This window comes from Oncorhynchus masou, chromosome 17 (assembly GCF_036934945.1).
Source record: "Oncorhynchus masou masou isolate Uvic2021 chromosome 17, UVic_Omas_1.1, whole genome shotgun sequence".
NCBI lineage: Eukaryota > Metazoa > Chordata > Actinopteri > Salmoniformes > Salmonidae > Oncorhynchus > Oncorhynchus masou.
Window position 1 is genome coordinate 16,730,768 of NC_088228.1, and position 15,986 is coordinate 16,746,753.

A 15,986-nucleotide genomic window follows, 5' to 3' on the forward strand; every position below is an offset into this window, starting at 1 on the left:
CTGATAGAAAAACAATAATCTAGAGAATGCAGGGCCCTGCATTGATTTAACCCTCCTGTTCATTTCATGTTAATTCTGTGTTCCCTGTCCAAAATGACTGCCACATTATAGCTGATTATAAATCTGTTAGACACATGTTTTCGTTACTGTAAGTTCTTGTGAACATTACAAGTTTGGAATTCTATTTGTGGCCTGTAGGCCTCATTGACCTGAGCTCATACAACTCGTTTGACTAAAAAAAGCATAATTTATGGATAATGTTGACTGTATCAAATTCTCATAGAAACAGTGCTAATTATCAGACTACTTTGTCACTTTTATCAAGGACATTTGTTTTGATACTGTTTCACATTTTTTAAATAGTGGCAAAATAACCTGTTCCAGGTTAACACTGACATGATAGTAAAGAAAGGATATGGGAACTTTACCATAATACAAAATTAATGTCTAAACCCTTTAACAGAATGTGAACAATGTTTGTTCTTTAATCAACGGTTCCGTTGTGTTCTCATGCACATGTTGGACAATACGTGGTTGTTGCATGTGCCTTGCAAATATATGCACTGCATTTATGGCACATGCTGCTCGTTATGACATCTCTTGGTGCACACAGATTGCACCTCTTCCTTCTGTCTCTGGCAGCTGTAGCTCTTGCTTCTGGCCCTTGTATCTCTCACCAATCCAGCAAAGGCTGGTGTTGGTGCAAGGTATTTGCCTTTGAATGGAATAGTCTCCCCTTGAAGAATTTCCCTGCTTCCAGCCTGTATTCACACCAGACTCGTTTTAGGCCGACACAGCCAGGATGTTGAAGAACACCATGGGCCAACGTGCCGTCATCCTCTTAGTATGTAACCTGAGTGCAACAATCCATAAATCAAATGAGTACATACAAGTGATACGTCATAGTAATTTGAGAAATTTCTTAAATTAAAACACTTATCACATCTAAAACATTTTTACATATTCAAATGAATAGAATTGACTCTATATTGTTCACAAATTCAATGAGAATTTTGCCAAACATATCTCTTATTGTGCAGCTTAAACAATCTGGTAAGGGGAAAAAGTACACGAGATTTGAAAGATGGTAACATACCTTATCAAGGTTGTCAACTCCCACTTGTTTCCTGTTGTAATCCAGCACAGTGGCATCCCTGTGCAATTGTCATCAGGAGCACTTTTTTTCCTTTGGGCAGTAGGACACAAGTGTTGACGGCATATTTAGAGGAAAAACAATCCCTGTCCTTGGTAGTAAGGCAGGCGGTAACTCGGGCTTGTTCCTTCTGACTGTCCCCACCATGGTCATTTTTTTTGGAGCAGCTCCTGACCAAGAGCATATGAGGGGATGAAATTGTCACATGTTATGTTGTGCCCCTGGAGACCTTCAGTCACTTCAGTCACTTCCGGAACCACCTGGTTTCCCTGGTTCCTTTCAGGAACACCATCAGCAGGTTTCCCGGTGTAACCCTGCATCTTCCAGGCGTAACTTGTCCTGGCATCACATGCTGCCCAGATCTTTAGTCCATATTTAGACGGCTTGCTTGGCATTTTCGATCAGGAACACCACAGGTGTACAAAAGTTTTTTTAAACATAATTTAATCATCAATGCCCTGTGTGGACAAAGTCATGGAACCTTATGACAATCTGATTTTAAATGAATTACATTTTTCAAAGAACATGTAAATCAGTCCAATTCAACAGGCAAAGCCTGGATGTTAGACCCATTGGCCAATGCTGAATGTTATGTTTTGTCACTTACAGGAGGAAAGTGGCTATGTAGTCTATGAAAACAAGATGATATCTTCCTATGAAGTGGAGATTGGACCTCGAGGCTCAATCACTAAAGACAGCCACTTTAAGTGAGTCTTCCCTCCTGAAATGAAGTTCCCTTTGGCCAATTCCACTTGAGGCTTAAGTGAAATGGCCAGTACAATATTTTTAGAATTATTTTCATACTGAATTATTTCTTAAAGGAATTTTCTGTTAGTATTGATTCACAGCTTGAGTCAGAATGTACTAGCCCACCCTGAGTCTGTGGAACAACACAATTCTGGCCTTTACATCACTGTCAACATGTTTTCTTCTAGGCTGCAGTTCCAGTGTAAGTACTCTGACACTGCGGTGGAGTTTTTGGTGGTTGAGGTGAATGCTCTTCCTCCCCCTGCTCCTGTCGCTGCTACTGGACTTGTCCGTGTAGAGCTCCGACTGGCCAGCGGAAATGTTACAATAAGGGATGTGTGGAAGGTAAACTGGAGAGATGGTTTAAGATTAAAATCTTGCTGTGATAGCTTATCCCTGACAGGAAATTGATTTGTCATACAAGGGGTGGGTGCAGGCTTTGACTCAAGCCAAACTAACACCTGATTCTACAAATCCTAGTATTAAGTTCTGGCTTTGTTGCATCCGATGGGTTACTACTTAGTTGGAACAGGCATTTGTTCCACCTATCTGTTTAAGATGGCCAGCACTGTTCTGAAACTGCTGCACTTCAGATTTTTCTGTGAATGCTAACCTTTGTCCACAGAAGTGGAAGCCTACAGGTCCTACTACAGTGAGGCAGACTACCCAGTTGCCAAGCTCCTGAAGGATCCAGTGTATGCAGAGGTTCACATCTTGGGGAGGACCGACTCTAACCTGGTCCTGAATCTGGACTACTGCTGGGCCACCTCCACCCCCAGTCCCCTCAGCTTGCCCAAGTGGGACCTCCTGGTTGATGGGTAACTAGAGAAACAAGATGGTTACCTTGCTACTTGATGTGTTAGAGCAACGTTCAACTGGTGCTTACATGTAACCTGTAAACCAACTGCAATCTTCCAACCACGATTTCTGAAAGGGAAGGGAAGGTTTCTGCAATTGTCCCACCTTATTCCTAACAATTATCTTCTCCAGGTGTCCGTACCAGGATGACCGTTACCTGACCAATGTAATCCCTGTGGATGGCTCCTCTGGCCTTGAGTTCCTGACCCACTACAAACGCTTCATGGTCAAGATGTTCACCTTTGTGGATGCAGACACTTTGGCCCCTTTGAAGGACAGGGTACTGTACTTACTCTATTACAGCAGGAGTACTCTAATCAGGGTCTCATGGTCTTCTGCTGGGGTTTTCACCCTGATGCCTGATGGATTTGCCAGGAAGTCTGCCCTAAAGGCTGAATCTGTCACTATGTTGAAAAGCAGTGCTGCTAACCTCAAACCAGTTTGAAATGGCTCTTGGTTTAAATGGCTAATGTAGTTGATACATTTAACGTTTGCTTTCTATCAGGTTTTCATCCACTGTAGTACAGAGGTGTGCCACCCTACTAGGACCCACTCCTGTCAACAGAGGTGCAACAGGCAAAGTAAGTAGCTTTTTTTTGTATTTTCCAGTTGGCGTTGATGTACAACTTGCTGTTCATCATGCCTCATTTTGTAAAGGTGTCATTGACCCTGGTCATATAGGGCGATGGGCTGTATAGGCCTTGGCTCCATCCCAGCATGAGAATGCAATAGCTATACCTTTGACCAGTGTTGGTGACTGTAAGTGCTAATGTTGTGAATCAAGTTGGGCTTTAGGGCCTTAGTGTCAAGCCTCATGATCTCCTGTTGCTCCATTAGGGAGAGATGTGGCTGCAGTGAATTCTGTGGCTGGCGAGACCGTGTGTCCAGTGGGGAGCTCATTCTGACCTGACCATAACTACCTTCCACCTGTCAGGCCTGAAGAAATACGTCTGATCTACTTCAGCTTGGGATGAAGGCCTCACTCTTTGACCTTGTAGCATACACACAATACATATACTTGTAATCCTTTGGCTTGTTTAATACAATGCTTGACTTTGAAATATCTGAGTTATGACTTGACTAGAGAATTGTTTTCTACATTTTGAGTGGAGGCTTGTTGCTCTAAAATCTGGTTCTGGCATCCTTTCAATAACCTTGGCTGTCTGCTTTCACCAGATATCTTGACATCTGCATGCCACTAGCATTTCATATAAGGGTCATTTGTCAATGCCTTCACTACTTCAGGAATAATTTCTAAGCAATTGCAAGAAATGGAAACAATTTCTGTAACCACTGATCTACAGTGTATGTGGATGGTAGCTTCACATGTGCTGTGTCCCGGCATCGGCTGAGACCAAGCAAAGGGAACGCTCTACGAGCGGAGTATATTTGAATCAGTGACATGTCTAACAGGGTGATTCAGTATAGCAGAGGTAGCTTGAGGGCAAGATCCTGCAGATAATAATATTAGGGGTCATGTGGAGAGGGATGTATATGGAGAGCCTACTGTACCTGCCATAGCATCTGGCTTTCACATATGTACCCACCCACTGCATATGACCACACTACCTAATGTCACATGACTGCACCTACACAGGTTATCCTTTCATCACCTATTGCCTGGCGTTTTCAAGTGTCTTAATGTTGACGTGTTCTATGCAACCTGGGTGCAGTTCATTGGGTCAGTGCAGTCCCTTTCAGTATGTAGAGCATTATTGCATGGAACTCCCAGCTCAAATGAACAGCAACCCTGGTTTCATAACCTCTCCCCTATTTGACCGTGTACTCGTATGTAGGCCACGTGTGTCTTTTAAATTGATCTGTCCTTGAGCGGGTTAATGTTCTGTAATGTGAAGGAACAGCTGCTGCTTTAGCAACAGCTAATGGGGATCCTAATAAAACCCAATCTCTGCAACCTGTATAAACACGAGTTCATACGGTCAGTGCAGTCCCTTCATCCCCCCCGCTCTGTTCACTACTCTCCCTTTCTAAGTAGTGAAGCCAGACTCTCTACAATCCCTATCAGCTCGTCAGCTACCATCACTTAATTAACTAACGTGATCATTCATATTTGTCTTTACCACTCTTAATGGGCATCACAATTCCTCCAGAATCCCTTTGTGCTCACTATGGCAGGTGAGGTACAGAGGGAAACTGGGCATCCCTGGCTTCTGTCTGAAAGGGGGAGTATTTCACTTTGTCAATGTAAACATGTTTTCCATGCCATTAAAGCCCATTGAGTTGTCCAACAGCACATCTCATAACTTTACTACCGTTCCACTCCTTCCCATAGCTCCCATTTAACTGAAGCAGCTCCACCGAGCACACTGCAATACCTCATCCAACCCAAGTCCACTACTGTGTAGACAGCCAGTTACAACCTGACAAAACACACACTGGCTGACGTTTGTGGAAACACGTATATGTGATAGTTGAAGTTTACATACGCCTTAGCCAAATAAATGTAAACTAATTTTTTATAATTCCTGACATTTAATCCTAGTAAATGATCCTGTCTTAGGTCAGGATCACCACCTTTAAGAATGTGAAATAATAGTGATTTCTTTAATCACATTCCCAGTGGGGCAGAAGTTTACATGCACTCAATTAGTATTTGGTAGCATTGCCTTTACATTTTACTTGGGTCAATTTTGGCCCATTCCTCCTGACAGAGCTGGTGTAACGGAGTCAGGTTTGTAGGCCTCCTTGCTCGCACATGCTTTTTCAGTTCTGCCCACACATTCTCTGTAGGATTGAGGTCAGAGCTTTGTGATAGCCACTCCAATACCTTGACTTTGTTGTCCTTAAGCCATTTTGCCACAACTTTGGAAGTATGCTTGGGGTCATTGTTAATTTGGAAGACTCATTTGTGACCAAGCTTTAACTTCCCAACTGTCTTCATGTTGCTTCAATATATCCACAATTTCCTTGTGTCATGATGCCATCTTTTGTGAAGCGCATCAGTCCCTCCTGCAGCAAAGCGCCCCAACATGACGCTGCAACCCCCGTGCTTCACGGTTGGAGGGTGTTTTCGGCTTGCAAGCCTCCCCCTTTTTCCTCCAAACATAATGGTCATTATGGCCAAACAGTTTTATTTTTGTTTCATCAGACCAGAGGACATTTCTCCAAGAACGATATTTGTCCCCATGTGCAGTTGCAAACCGTAGTCTATCTTTTTTTAATGGCGGTTTTGGAACAGTCGCGTATTCCTTGCTAAGCGGCCTTTCCAGTCATGTAGATATAAACTCAGCAAAAAAATAAGCCTCTTACTGTCAACTGCGTTTATTTTCAGCATACGTAACATGTGCAAATAATTGTATGAACATAAGCTTGACAATAAGATTCAACAAGTTCCACTGTGACTAACAAATGGAATTGTGTCTCTGAACAAAGGGGATCGAATCAAAAGTAAGTCAGCTGGTGGCCACACCAGATACTGTATTAAGTACTGCAGTGCATCTCATGGACTGCACTAGATTTGTTAGTTCTTGCTGTGAGATGTTATCCCACTCTTCCCCAATTTCTGGGGGGAATGGCCCTAGCCCTCACCCTCCAATCCAACCGGTCCCAGACGTGCTCAATAGGATTAAGATCCGGGCTCTTCGCTGGCCATGGCAGAACACTGACATTCCTGTCTTGCAAGAAATCACGCACAGAACGAGCAGTCTGGCTGGTGGTATTGTCATGCTGGAGGGTCATGTCAGGATGAGCCTGCAGGAAGGAGAAGGATGTCGTCCTGTAACGCACAGCATTGAGATTGCTTGCAATGACGACAAGCTCAGTTCGATGATGCTGTGACACTGCCCCAGACCACGACGGACCCTCTACCTCAATCGATCCCGCTCCAGAGTACAGGCCTCGGTGTAATGCTCATTCCGTCAACGATAATTGCGAATCCGACCATCAGCCTTGATACAAAACTGCGACTCGTCAGTGAAAAGCACTGGGTTTGTGGGTTTGTGCCCATAGGCAACGTTGTTGCTGGTGATGTTTGGTGAGGACTTGCCTTACAACAGATCTACAAGCCCTCAGTCCAGCCTCTCTCAGCCTATTGCGGACAGTCTGAGCACTGATGGAGGGTTTGTGCGTTCCTGGTGTAACTCGGGCAGTTGTTGCCATCCTGTACCTGACCCGCAGGTGTGATGTCCGGATGTACCGATCCTGTGCAGGTGTTACACGTGGTCTGACACTGAGGATCAGCTGTCTGTCCTGTCTCCCTATAGCTCTGTCTTAGGCGTCTCACATTACGGACATTGCAATTTATTGCCCTGGCCACATCTGCAGTCCTCATGCTTCCTTGCAGCATGCCTAAGGCATGTTCATGCAGATGAGCAGGGACCCTGGGCATCTTTCTTTAGGTGTTTTGTAGGGTCAGTAGAAAGGCCTCTTTAGTGTCCTAAGTTTTCAGAACTGTGACCTTAATTGCCTACCATTTGTAAGCTGTTAGTGTCTTAATGGCCATTCCGCAGGTGCATGTTCATTAATTGTTCATTGAACAAGCATTGGAAACAGTGTTTAAACCCTTTACAATGAAGATCTGAAGTTATTTGGATTTTTACCAATCATCTTTGAAAGACAGGGTCCTGAAAAAGGGATGGAGGGGAAAAAGAGTTTCGGACTCGTTTTACTGTGGAAATAGATACTTTTGTTTCCTCAAGCATCTTCACAAGGTTCTTTGCTTTTGTTCTGGAATTGATTTGCACAAGTACATCTCTAGGAGACAGAACGCGTCTCCTTCCTGAGCGGTATGATGGCTGCGTGGTCCCATTGTGTTTATACTTGCGCACTTGTTTGTACAGATGAACGTGGTACCTTCAGGCATTTAGAAATTACTCCCAAGGATGAACCAGACTTGTGGAGGTCTACACTTTTTTTTTTTTTTTTCCCTGAGGACTTGGCTGAGTTTTGATTTTCCCATGATGTCAAGCAAAGAGACACTGAGTTTGAAGGTAGGCCTTGAAATACATCCACGTGTACACCTCCAATTGACTCAGGCTAATTGACATCATTTATCAGAAGCTTCTCAAGCCATGACATCATTTTCTGGAATTTTCAAAGCTGTTTAATTGCACAGTCAACTTAGTGTATGTACATTTCTGACCCACTGGAATTGTGATTTAAGTAAAATAATCTGTCTGTAAACAATTGATGGAAAAATGCCTTGTGTCATGCACGAAGTAGATGTCCTAACCGACTTAACTATAGTTTTTGGCAACAAATTTGTGGAGTGGTTGAAAAATGAGTTTTAATGACTCCAGCGTCTGTGTAGGCTAAATTATAATGAACATACCTCTCCAGTCCCACTCACGCATGCGCGTGTGTGATATTAATATTGCCTGTCAGTGGCCCCATCCTGGGCTTGTGAGAACCCAATCAGAGGCCATCTGGAGCATGGCCCCCTGGGATAGCGGCAGATGGACTGGAAGAACTGTGGTCACCACACAGGGTACCACAGACTACCTGACACGTCATCAGGTTAAAAACGATGGTATAGCAGCTTTAAGATTACTGGCAACACCACAGCAGTGCTTCCGCTACCGTTACTTTGGCAAGGTGCACACCTGGTTCAACTAGCATTCATCAGGCCCTCTTGATTAGATTGACTACAGCAGTTATGTCCGTCTTGATTATTTGAATTAGGAGTGTTGGTACTGGGCTTGAACAAAACCCTCCACACAATACGGGTCCATAAAAGAGCAGAAAAGACACTAATGATCCTACTAATCCTACTGCTGTAATATAATCATCAAAACACACCTAAATATTAATATGTACTGAAACTCAGCAGTGCAGCTTACCCAAAACACTCAGGGCTCGAGGGACAGGCTTGGGAAATCGAATTAGTAGGAAGAGATTTGACTGTCTGAAGATCTGCTTTAATATAGGTAATGGAGGCTGGGGTTGGAGTACTGTAGTTATTGTATGAGTCAGCTAGAGAACACACAGACGCACACAGTCACACACACACACACAAACCCATGCATGCACGCACAAACACCAGCATATCGTCAGCATTGCACACAATCATCCTATTAGTGGTTCTGTCTCCAACCATGAGGCCAGGAATGTTGTCAGAGATTAAAACATCTTACTGGGAGGCTGTCATGAGTTTACCTTTGGGGGGTTTCTCATTTCCATCTAAAACACTCCAGGAAAGCATCATTGCCTTTAGGAACAGACCCCCTTATTTTGGCCTTTAATACACATTTTGTAATCATCAGTCCTTTTGTTTTTTAAAATCTATTTTATTATGTACTTGAGCTGCGGTCTCTTTTCTGCAACACAAATAAATGTCATTACTTTAACGGTCAGAGCTTTAATGCTGGATGAACTCCCTAATGCTGACCGTGAAACGTAGTACAACAACAGTAGTCAATGCAAGCAACTAACACTGTTTCCCCCCCCCCCCCCCCAGACATCACTGCACGCGCGATAGAACAGCAGAATATGCACAGATTGTTTGGGGACCACACTGCTCCACGCACCTCTCCACCGGTTTGTTCACAAAACAAAAACAATAGCAAAGATGCTGGGGCGGACAATGGTGCCGTTTCCCCTAATGCGGATACCGTATGTACCATAAAACCTAAGTCATAAAATGTGAGCCTGGGCCAGGTCTTACAAACAACCAACGAAAAAACAACAGCCCCATAGAATGACCTAAGCAGGAAGTTGAAACTTTTATTTTCCAATCGTTTCGTTCTGTACAGAACCATTTATTCTGCGCTATTCCACTGTTACGACCAGCAAAATAAAGTTATAAACTGGTTTGAAACTCCAAAAAAGTACAGATTTATATATTTCCTTTCTATTCCTTTTCAAACCTCTGAATTTGTATTTATTTTTACATTTAGCTCAACATAATTACTTCACCAATTAGCAGCTTGCTATGGAGTGGGTAAGCAATTTAATCTGTACAGGAAAGTCGTTAAGAGCAAATTGTATTTTGCCTTAACTGCATGGTTTAATGATAATGAAAGACCAGTGTTGCCAACTTTGACTCGCTATATTTAGCGAGTATTCAGACCCCTCTAGCGACACATTTTCAAAAAAGCGACTTTTCAACTTGGGTCCCACCCGGTCCCAAAGCACTCACAGGCTGCCCAGTCCTCACGCAGCAGTCCCTCCCAGCTGCATTCAGAGCAGGAGATGTTCAACCCTCCGCGTCCAGACTGAAAATGAATTGCGCATGCGGGAAGCCACCCCTGGCTGATCCCGCCCTGGTTTACATTTAATTATTTATTTCTACCTGAATTAGGGCCAGACGAGTTACCATAATTTTCTCATTGCCATTGACAGTCTTTTTCTGTTCTCTCTTTTTGGTCAATTTAGATTGTATACAAAAAATGTTTTATTGTGACTTGTTGTTGGACCATAAAGTTAAAAACCAAATTAAGAAAAGTAACTCCTCCAGAGTCTCTTTTGGGTCACGTGCCGGTCCCGGATAAAGGAGGGTTGGAATTGTGATATTTAAAAAAACAAGAATCGACAAAGTTCATTTGTAGTTCAATACATTGTTGGGGAATAATCAGAATTGGTTGGTAACATAGGTAAGATGTTTTATATTCATCATATGTTTGTAAGTTACTTCTCATCAGAATGTTATTTTTGTATAATACTGAGGCGGGGTTGCAGTATCTGTTCTGTCAAGACTAAGTTGCTTGGGCCAGAGAGAGGGGAGAGGTCAAGCGTGTATCTCTTGGCTCCACAATGTCTGTGTGCCAGTCAGTGTGTCTCTGTGATCTTGTCAAGATAGGATGGATTTGATGTATGGAGGATTTGTTTATGGTTCTGAGTTTGAGAAAAGAACATAGTTTAGGAGACAAAGCTGAATTATGCCGATGCTGTCTTATCCTGTGTGTGTCTTTGCTATAAAGGATCTCAGTTTAAATGTGGAGGGGACTCTCAGAGAATTCATTGATAGACACTGAATTGATCTGAGAGTCACAGGGTTGTGAGAGAGCTCATATAATTAAAGATGAACTTTGATGACTTGTGTGTGGTTTGCTCTCATGATTTGGTAAATAGAGGAAATTTCCACGACATATTTAGGTTTTTTATTTATTTATTTTTTTACTCCCTTTTGTCCCTCCCACCGTGATTTCTCTCTTCTACAGCATCCATTACAATTACATGCACATGACCAATTCTGCAAATTAAGTGATGACGTCATTTAGCAATTTTTCTTTTTAGGACAGCCAATAGCTGCTTTCCTTACTGAGGAGTTGGCAACACTGAAAGACAAACGCAGGTAGCCTACACACGCCTTCACTGGCAGACAGACACTGGAATGCATTTCTGAGTGATAGTGAGGGCTTTGCCTAGGTCTTTGTGAATTTTGTTGGACTGAATAAAATATGACCGGAACTTAAAATAATGTTATTAACCGGTTCCCATGCTTTTAAAATAACGGTCTGTTCCGAAACAGTATAGATCACTTTTGTTTCCGGTTCCACTTCTGTTCCTCAAATTGAATTATTTTTCGGTTCAGTTCCCTGAATCGGTTCCAAACCTTGGATATAAGCAGTGGCGATTTTAGCATGTAAATGCATATCTAATATGGCTGACTTGCTTAAACAAATGTGGTTTCTAATGACAATTGAGATGTCGTCCCCTTATACCATAGTTTGTACAAGTGGATAAGAGGCAATCCGTAATTTCGATTTAAGCGAGCTAAGAACGGATGTAGTCTAAATTTGTTCAGCATTTTTTTGTAAATGTATAGTGATAGAATTCAGAACATGGGCCGTTCTTAGTGTTCTCCCTGTACACCAAGTCAAAACCGTAGGATAAATAAAGGGGGCATATAAGCAGACATTGAAAGCTCTTACAATATTTGAAGATTACATTACAGGTTATAGGCTACATGTACACCACCAAGTCAGAACAGTAGGTGAAATTAAGATAAATATACCCAATTTATTAGGGTGAGGCACATGACCATTCAAAACTTTTCCCAGTCAGAGCTCATTTATTCGACTTCCCAGTTGTCTTGAACTCACTGAAATCAAGTTTTCGCAGTTCCGAGCTAACAGTTTTGAGTGGCACAAATCATGCTTCATTGACAGCATGGCCAATGTTGAATGTTTATTTTGAACTAAGAAAAGAGTCCCTTAATCCCAGATTTGGGACCACACAGCCACTCCACTAAATAGCAAGCTAGTGATTGCTTAGCAGGCTTGGGAAATGTTATTAGGATCCCAATTAGCTGTTGCGCAAGCAGCAGCTACTGTTCCTGGGGTCCAGATACATGACGGTACCGACTATTAAACAGCTCAAGGACAGAACTACATACATTTTTAAAGGCACACTTAGCCTACATAAATTGATGTAGTTCTTGTCCTTGAGACGTTTAATGTTCTGTTTTGCGTGGATCCCGTGAACAGTAGCTGCTGATTTCGCAACAGCTAATGGCGATCCTAATAAAATACCATCTCTCTGCAACCTGTATAAACACCAGTTCATACGGTCAGTGAAGTCCCTTCATCTCTCTGCAACCTGTATAAACACCAGTTCATACGGTCAGTGAAGTCCCTTCATCTCTCTGCTCTCCCTATACAACCTCTCCTTCCTTCCAATCGCTGAAAAGTTCCCCTTCCTCCCTCTGCTCTGGTCACTCTCTACCCTCTCCCCCTTTCTCTAAGTACAGTGATCTGAGCAGTGAGAAGCCAGAGGCGCATTGAGATGAGCATAACACCCCCCCAGACTCCCTCTCTTTCACTCTTCTACCATCCCTCTATCTGCTCTCTTCAGCTACCATCACTTTCCTTCCTTCCTCCCTATCTCATCTTCCTCTTTACCACTCTTGAGATGGGCATCACAATTCCTACAGACTCACTCTTTCTGCACGATTGAGCAGGTGAGGTACAGAGGGAAGCTGAGCAGCCATGGCTTCTGTCTGATAGACAGAGGAGAGAGAGGGGGAGTATTTCACTTATCTATTTCACCTGCTTTATCAATGTAAACATGTTGGCCATGCCAATAAAGCCCATTGAATTGAGAGATGATGTCCAACAACCCATCTCACATCACTTTACTAATATCCACCTCATCTCCCCTTCTTCCCATAGCACCCATTTAACCAAGACAGATCCACATATCACACTCTGCAATACCTCATCCAACCAATCAACTGGTCCCCATGCTTTTAAAATAACGATTGTTATATCTATACTGTTCCAGAACAGTATAGATCCCTTTCATTTCCTGTTTGGATTCTGTTCCTCTAATAATTTCATTATGTTCCAGTTTACGGTTTTGTTCCCTGAATCGGTTCCAACCCTTGGACCTTAGCAGTGGCGGTTTTAGCGTGTAAATATTTGTGGGGCAGAAAATAAATAAAGTGGGATGCATGCCAGCAAAGCCACTACACAATACTAAACAACACATGAATTTCACTGAAACAGTGACAAACGGTGCCCACAAACTGTTAGGGCCTACATAACACTGTCCCAAAAGCAGCCCCAACATCTTACCACTACTACACCTAGCTATCAGCTGAGCCTTGTCTGGCAGCGAAACAGTTCATCTTCAGTTACTGCCTTTAAAAAAACAAACATGGTTTAAACAAATGTGTTTTCTAATGACAATTGAGGGGACGACAAGCGGATAAGAGGCCATCTGTAATTTCGATTAAGACAATGAGTAAACTAGGATGGACGTAGTCAATATAACTATTTGTTTAGCACTTTTGAAATGTACAGCGACAGAATTCAGAACATGGGCCACACTTAGTGTTCTCCCTGTATACCAACTCAGAACCATAGGATAAATAAATGAGGCATATAAGTAGATAATGAAAGCTCTTACAATATTCAATGATTACATTTCTCCAAAACAGGCTGTAGGCTACATGTGCACCACCAAGTCAGAACAGTAGGATAAATTAAGAGTGGAAAAAGGATCAAATTATTAGGGTGAGGCACATGGGCTACTAACAGCTTGCTACACAACATACACTTAGTAATACTTACTTAGCTACAGTATACAGTGGGGCAAAAAAGTAGTTAGTCAGCCACCAATTGTGCAAGTTCTCCCACTTAAAAAGATGAGGCCTGTTAATTTTCATCATAGGTACACTTCAACTATGACAGACAAAATGAGAAAAAAAATCCAGAAAATCACATTGTAGGATTTTTTAATGAATTTATTTGCAAATGATGGTGGAAAATAAGTATTTGGTGACCTACAAACAAGCAAGATTTCTGGCTCTCACAGACCTGTAACTTCTTTAAGAGGCTCCTCTGTCCTCCACTCGTTACCTGTATTAATGGCACCTGTTTGAACTTGTTATCAGTATAAAAGACACCTGTCCACAACCTCAAACAGTCACAGTCCAAACTCCACTATGGCCAAGACCAAACAGCTGTCGAAGGACACCAGAAACAAAATTGTAGACCTGCACCAGGCTGGGAAGACTGAATCTGCAATAGGTAAGCAGCTTGGTTTGAAGAAATCAACTGTGGGAGCAATTATTAGGAAATGGAAGACATACAAGACCACTGATAATCTCCCTCGATCTGGGGCTCCATGCAAGATCTCACCCCGTGGGGTCAAATTGATCACAAGAACGGTGAGCAAAAATCCCAGAACCACACGGGGGGACCTAGTGAATGACCTGCAGAGAGCTGGGACAAAAGTAACAAAGCCTACCATCCGTAACACACTACGCCGCTAGGGACTCAAATCCTGCAGTGCCAGTGTCCCCCTGCTTAAAGCCAGTACATGTCCAGGCCCGTCTGAAGTTTGCTTGAGAGCATTTGGATGATCCAGAAGAAGAATGGGAGAATGTCATATGGTCAGATGAAACCAAAATATAACTTTTTGGTAAAAACTCAACTCGTCCTGTTTGGAGGACAAAGAATGCTGAGTTGCATCCAAAGAACACCATACCTACTGTGAAGCATGGGGGTGGAAACATCATGCTTTGGGGCTGTTTTTCTGCAAAGGGACCAGGAAGACTGATCCGTGTAAAGGAAAGAATGAATGGGGCCATGTATCGTGAGATTTTGAGTGAAAACTTCCTTCCATCAGCAAGGGCATTGAAGATGAAACGTGGCGGGGTCTTTCAGCAATGATTCCAAACACACCGCCCGGGCAATGAAGGAGTGGCTTCGTAAGAAGCATTTCAAGGTCCTGGAGTGGCCTAGCCAGTCTCCAGATCTCAACCCCATAGAAAACCTTTGGAGGGAGTTGAAAGTCCGTGTTCTCCAGCAACAGCTCCAAAACATCACTGCTCTAGAGGAGATCTGCATGGAGGAATGGGCCAAAATACCAGCAACAGTGTGTGAAAACCTTGTGAAGACTTACAGAAAACGTTTGACCTCTGTCATTGCCAACAAAGGGTATATAAAAGTATTGAGAAACTTTTGTTATTGACCAAATACTTAATTTTCCACAATAATTTGCAAATAAATTCATAAAAAATCCTACAATGTGATTTTCTAGATGTTTTTTTTTTCTAATTTTGTCTGTCATAGTTGAAGTGTACCTATGATAAATTACAGGCCTCATCTTTTTAAGTGGGAGAACTTGCACAATTGGTGGCTGACCAAATACTTTTTAGCCCCACTGTACATATCTCCCTGGCATATTGCATTGTTTATGCAGCAGCATACAATACATTTTTGGACTCACCTTGTGAAGTGCTCACTTGAACAGTGAGGTGGCGCGGTGGGCCTTCGTGATCAAATTTTGTCATTCAAGTCTGTCATTCTCTGGATTTATGGTGCTTTCAAGACAACTGGGAACTCGAAGAAAAAAAACAAGGTTGAATCACGATGACGTCATTGATCTTCAGGTCGTAGCTCTAGAAAGAGGCCGGATTTACAATTCCGAGTTGGATGGCTGTTCAAAACGGATTTTCCCAGTAATTTATTTGTGACTTCCCAGTTGTCTTGAACTCACTGAAATGAAGTTTTCGCAGTTCCGAGTTAAGTTGTTTTGAGCGTGGCACAAATCATGCTTCATTGACAGCATGGCCAATATTGAATGTTTCTCATTTTAAGCTTGGAAAAGAGACCCTTAATCCCAGATTTGGGACCATACAGCCACTCCACTGAATAGCAGGCCAGTGATTGGTAAATTTGTGATTTCCAACTTTTGTAATGTTTATGTGCAATGGCCGATGAGCACCGATACATTTTATCTATAATATCTCTTAATATGATAAGGATTAAAAAGGATTTTCCATTAGAATGTCAACTTTATTCTTGATGATTACTGCTAG

At 42.6% G+C, this 15,986-nt stretch overlaps 1 protein-coding gene and 1 pseudogene across 1 annotated transcript in view; one reads left to right on the forward strand and one right to left on the reverse strand.

Moving 5' to 3' along the window:
* Window positions 1–15,986, reverse strand: part of LOC135558621 (chloride channel protein 2-like) — a 123,040-nt gene that overhangs the window by 65,501 nt on the left and 41,553 nt on the right.
* LOC135558061 (zona pellucida sperm-binding protein 4-like) lies at window positions 803–3,668 on the forward strand (annotated as a pseudogene).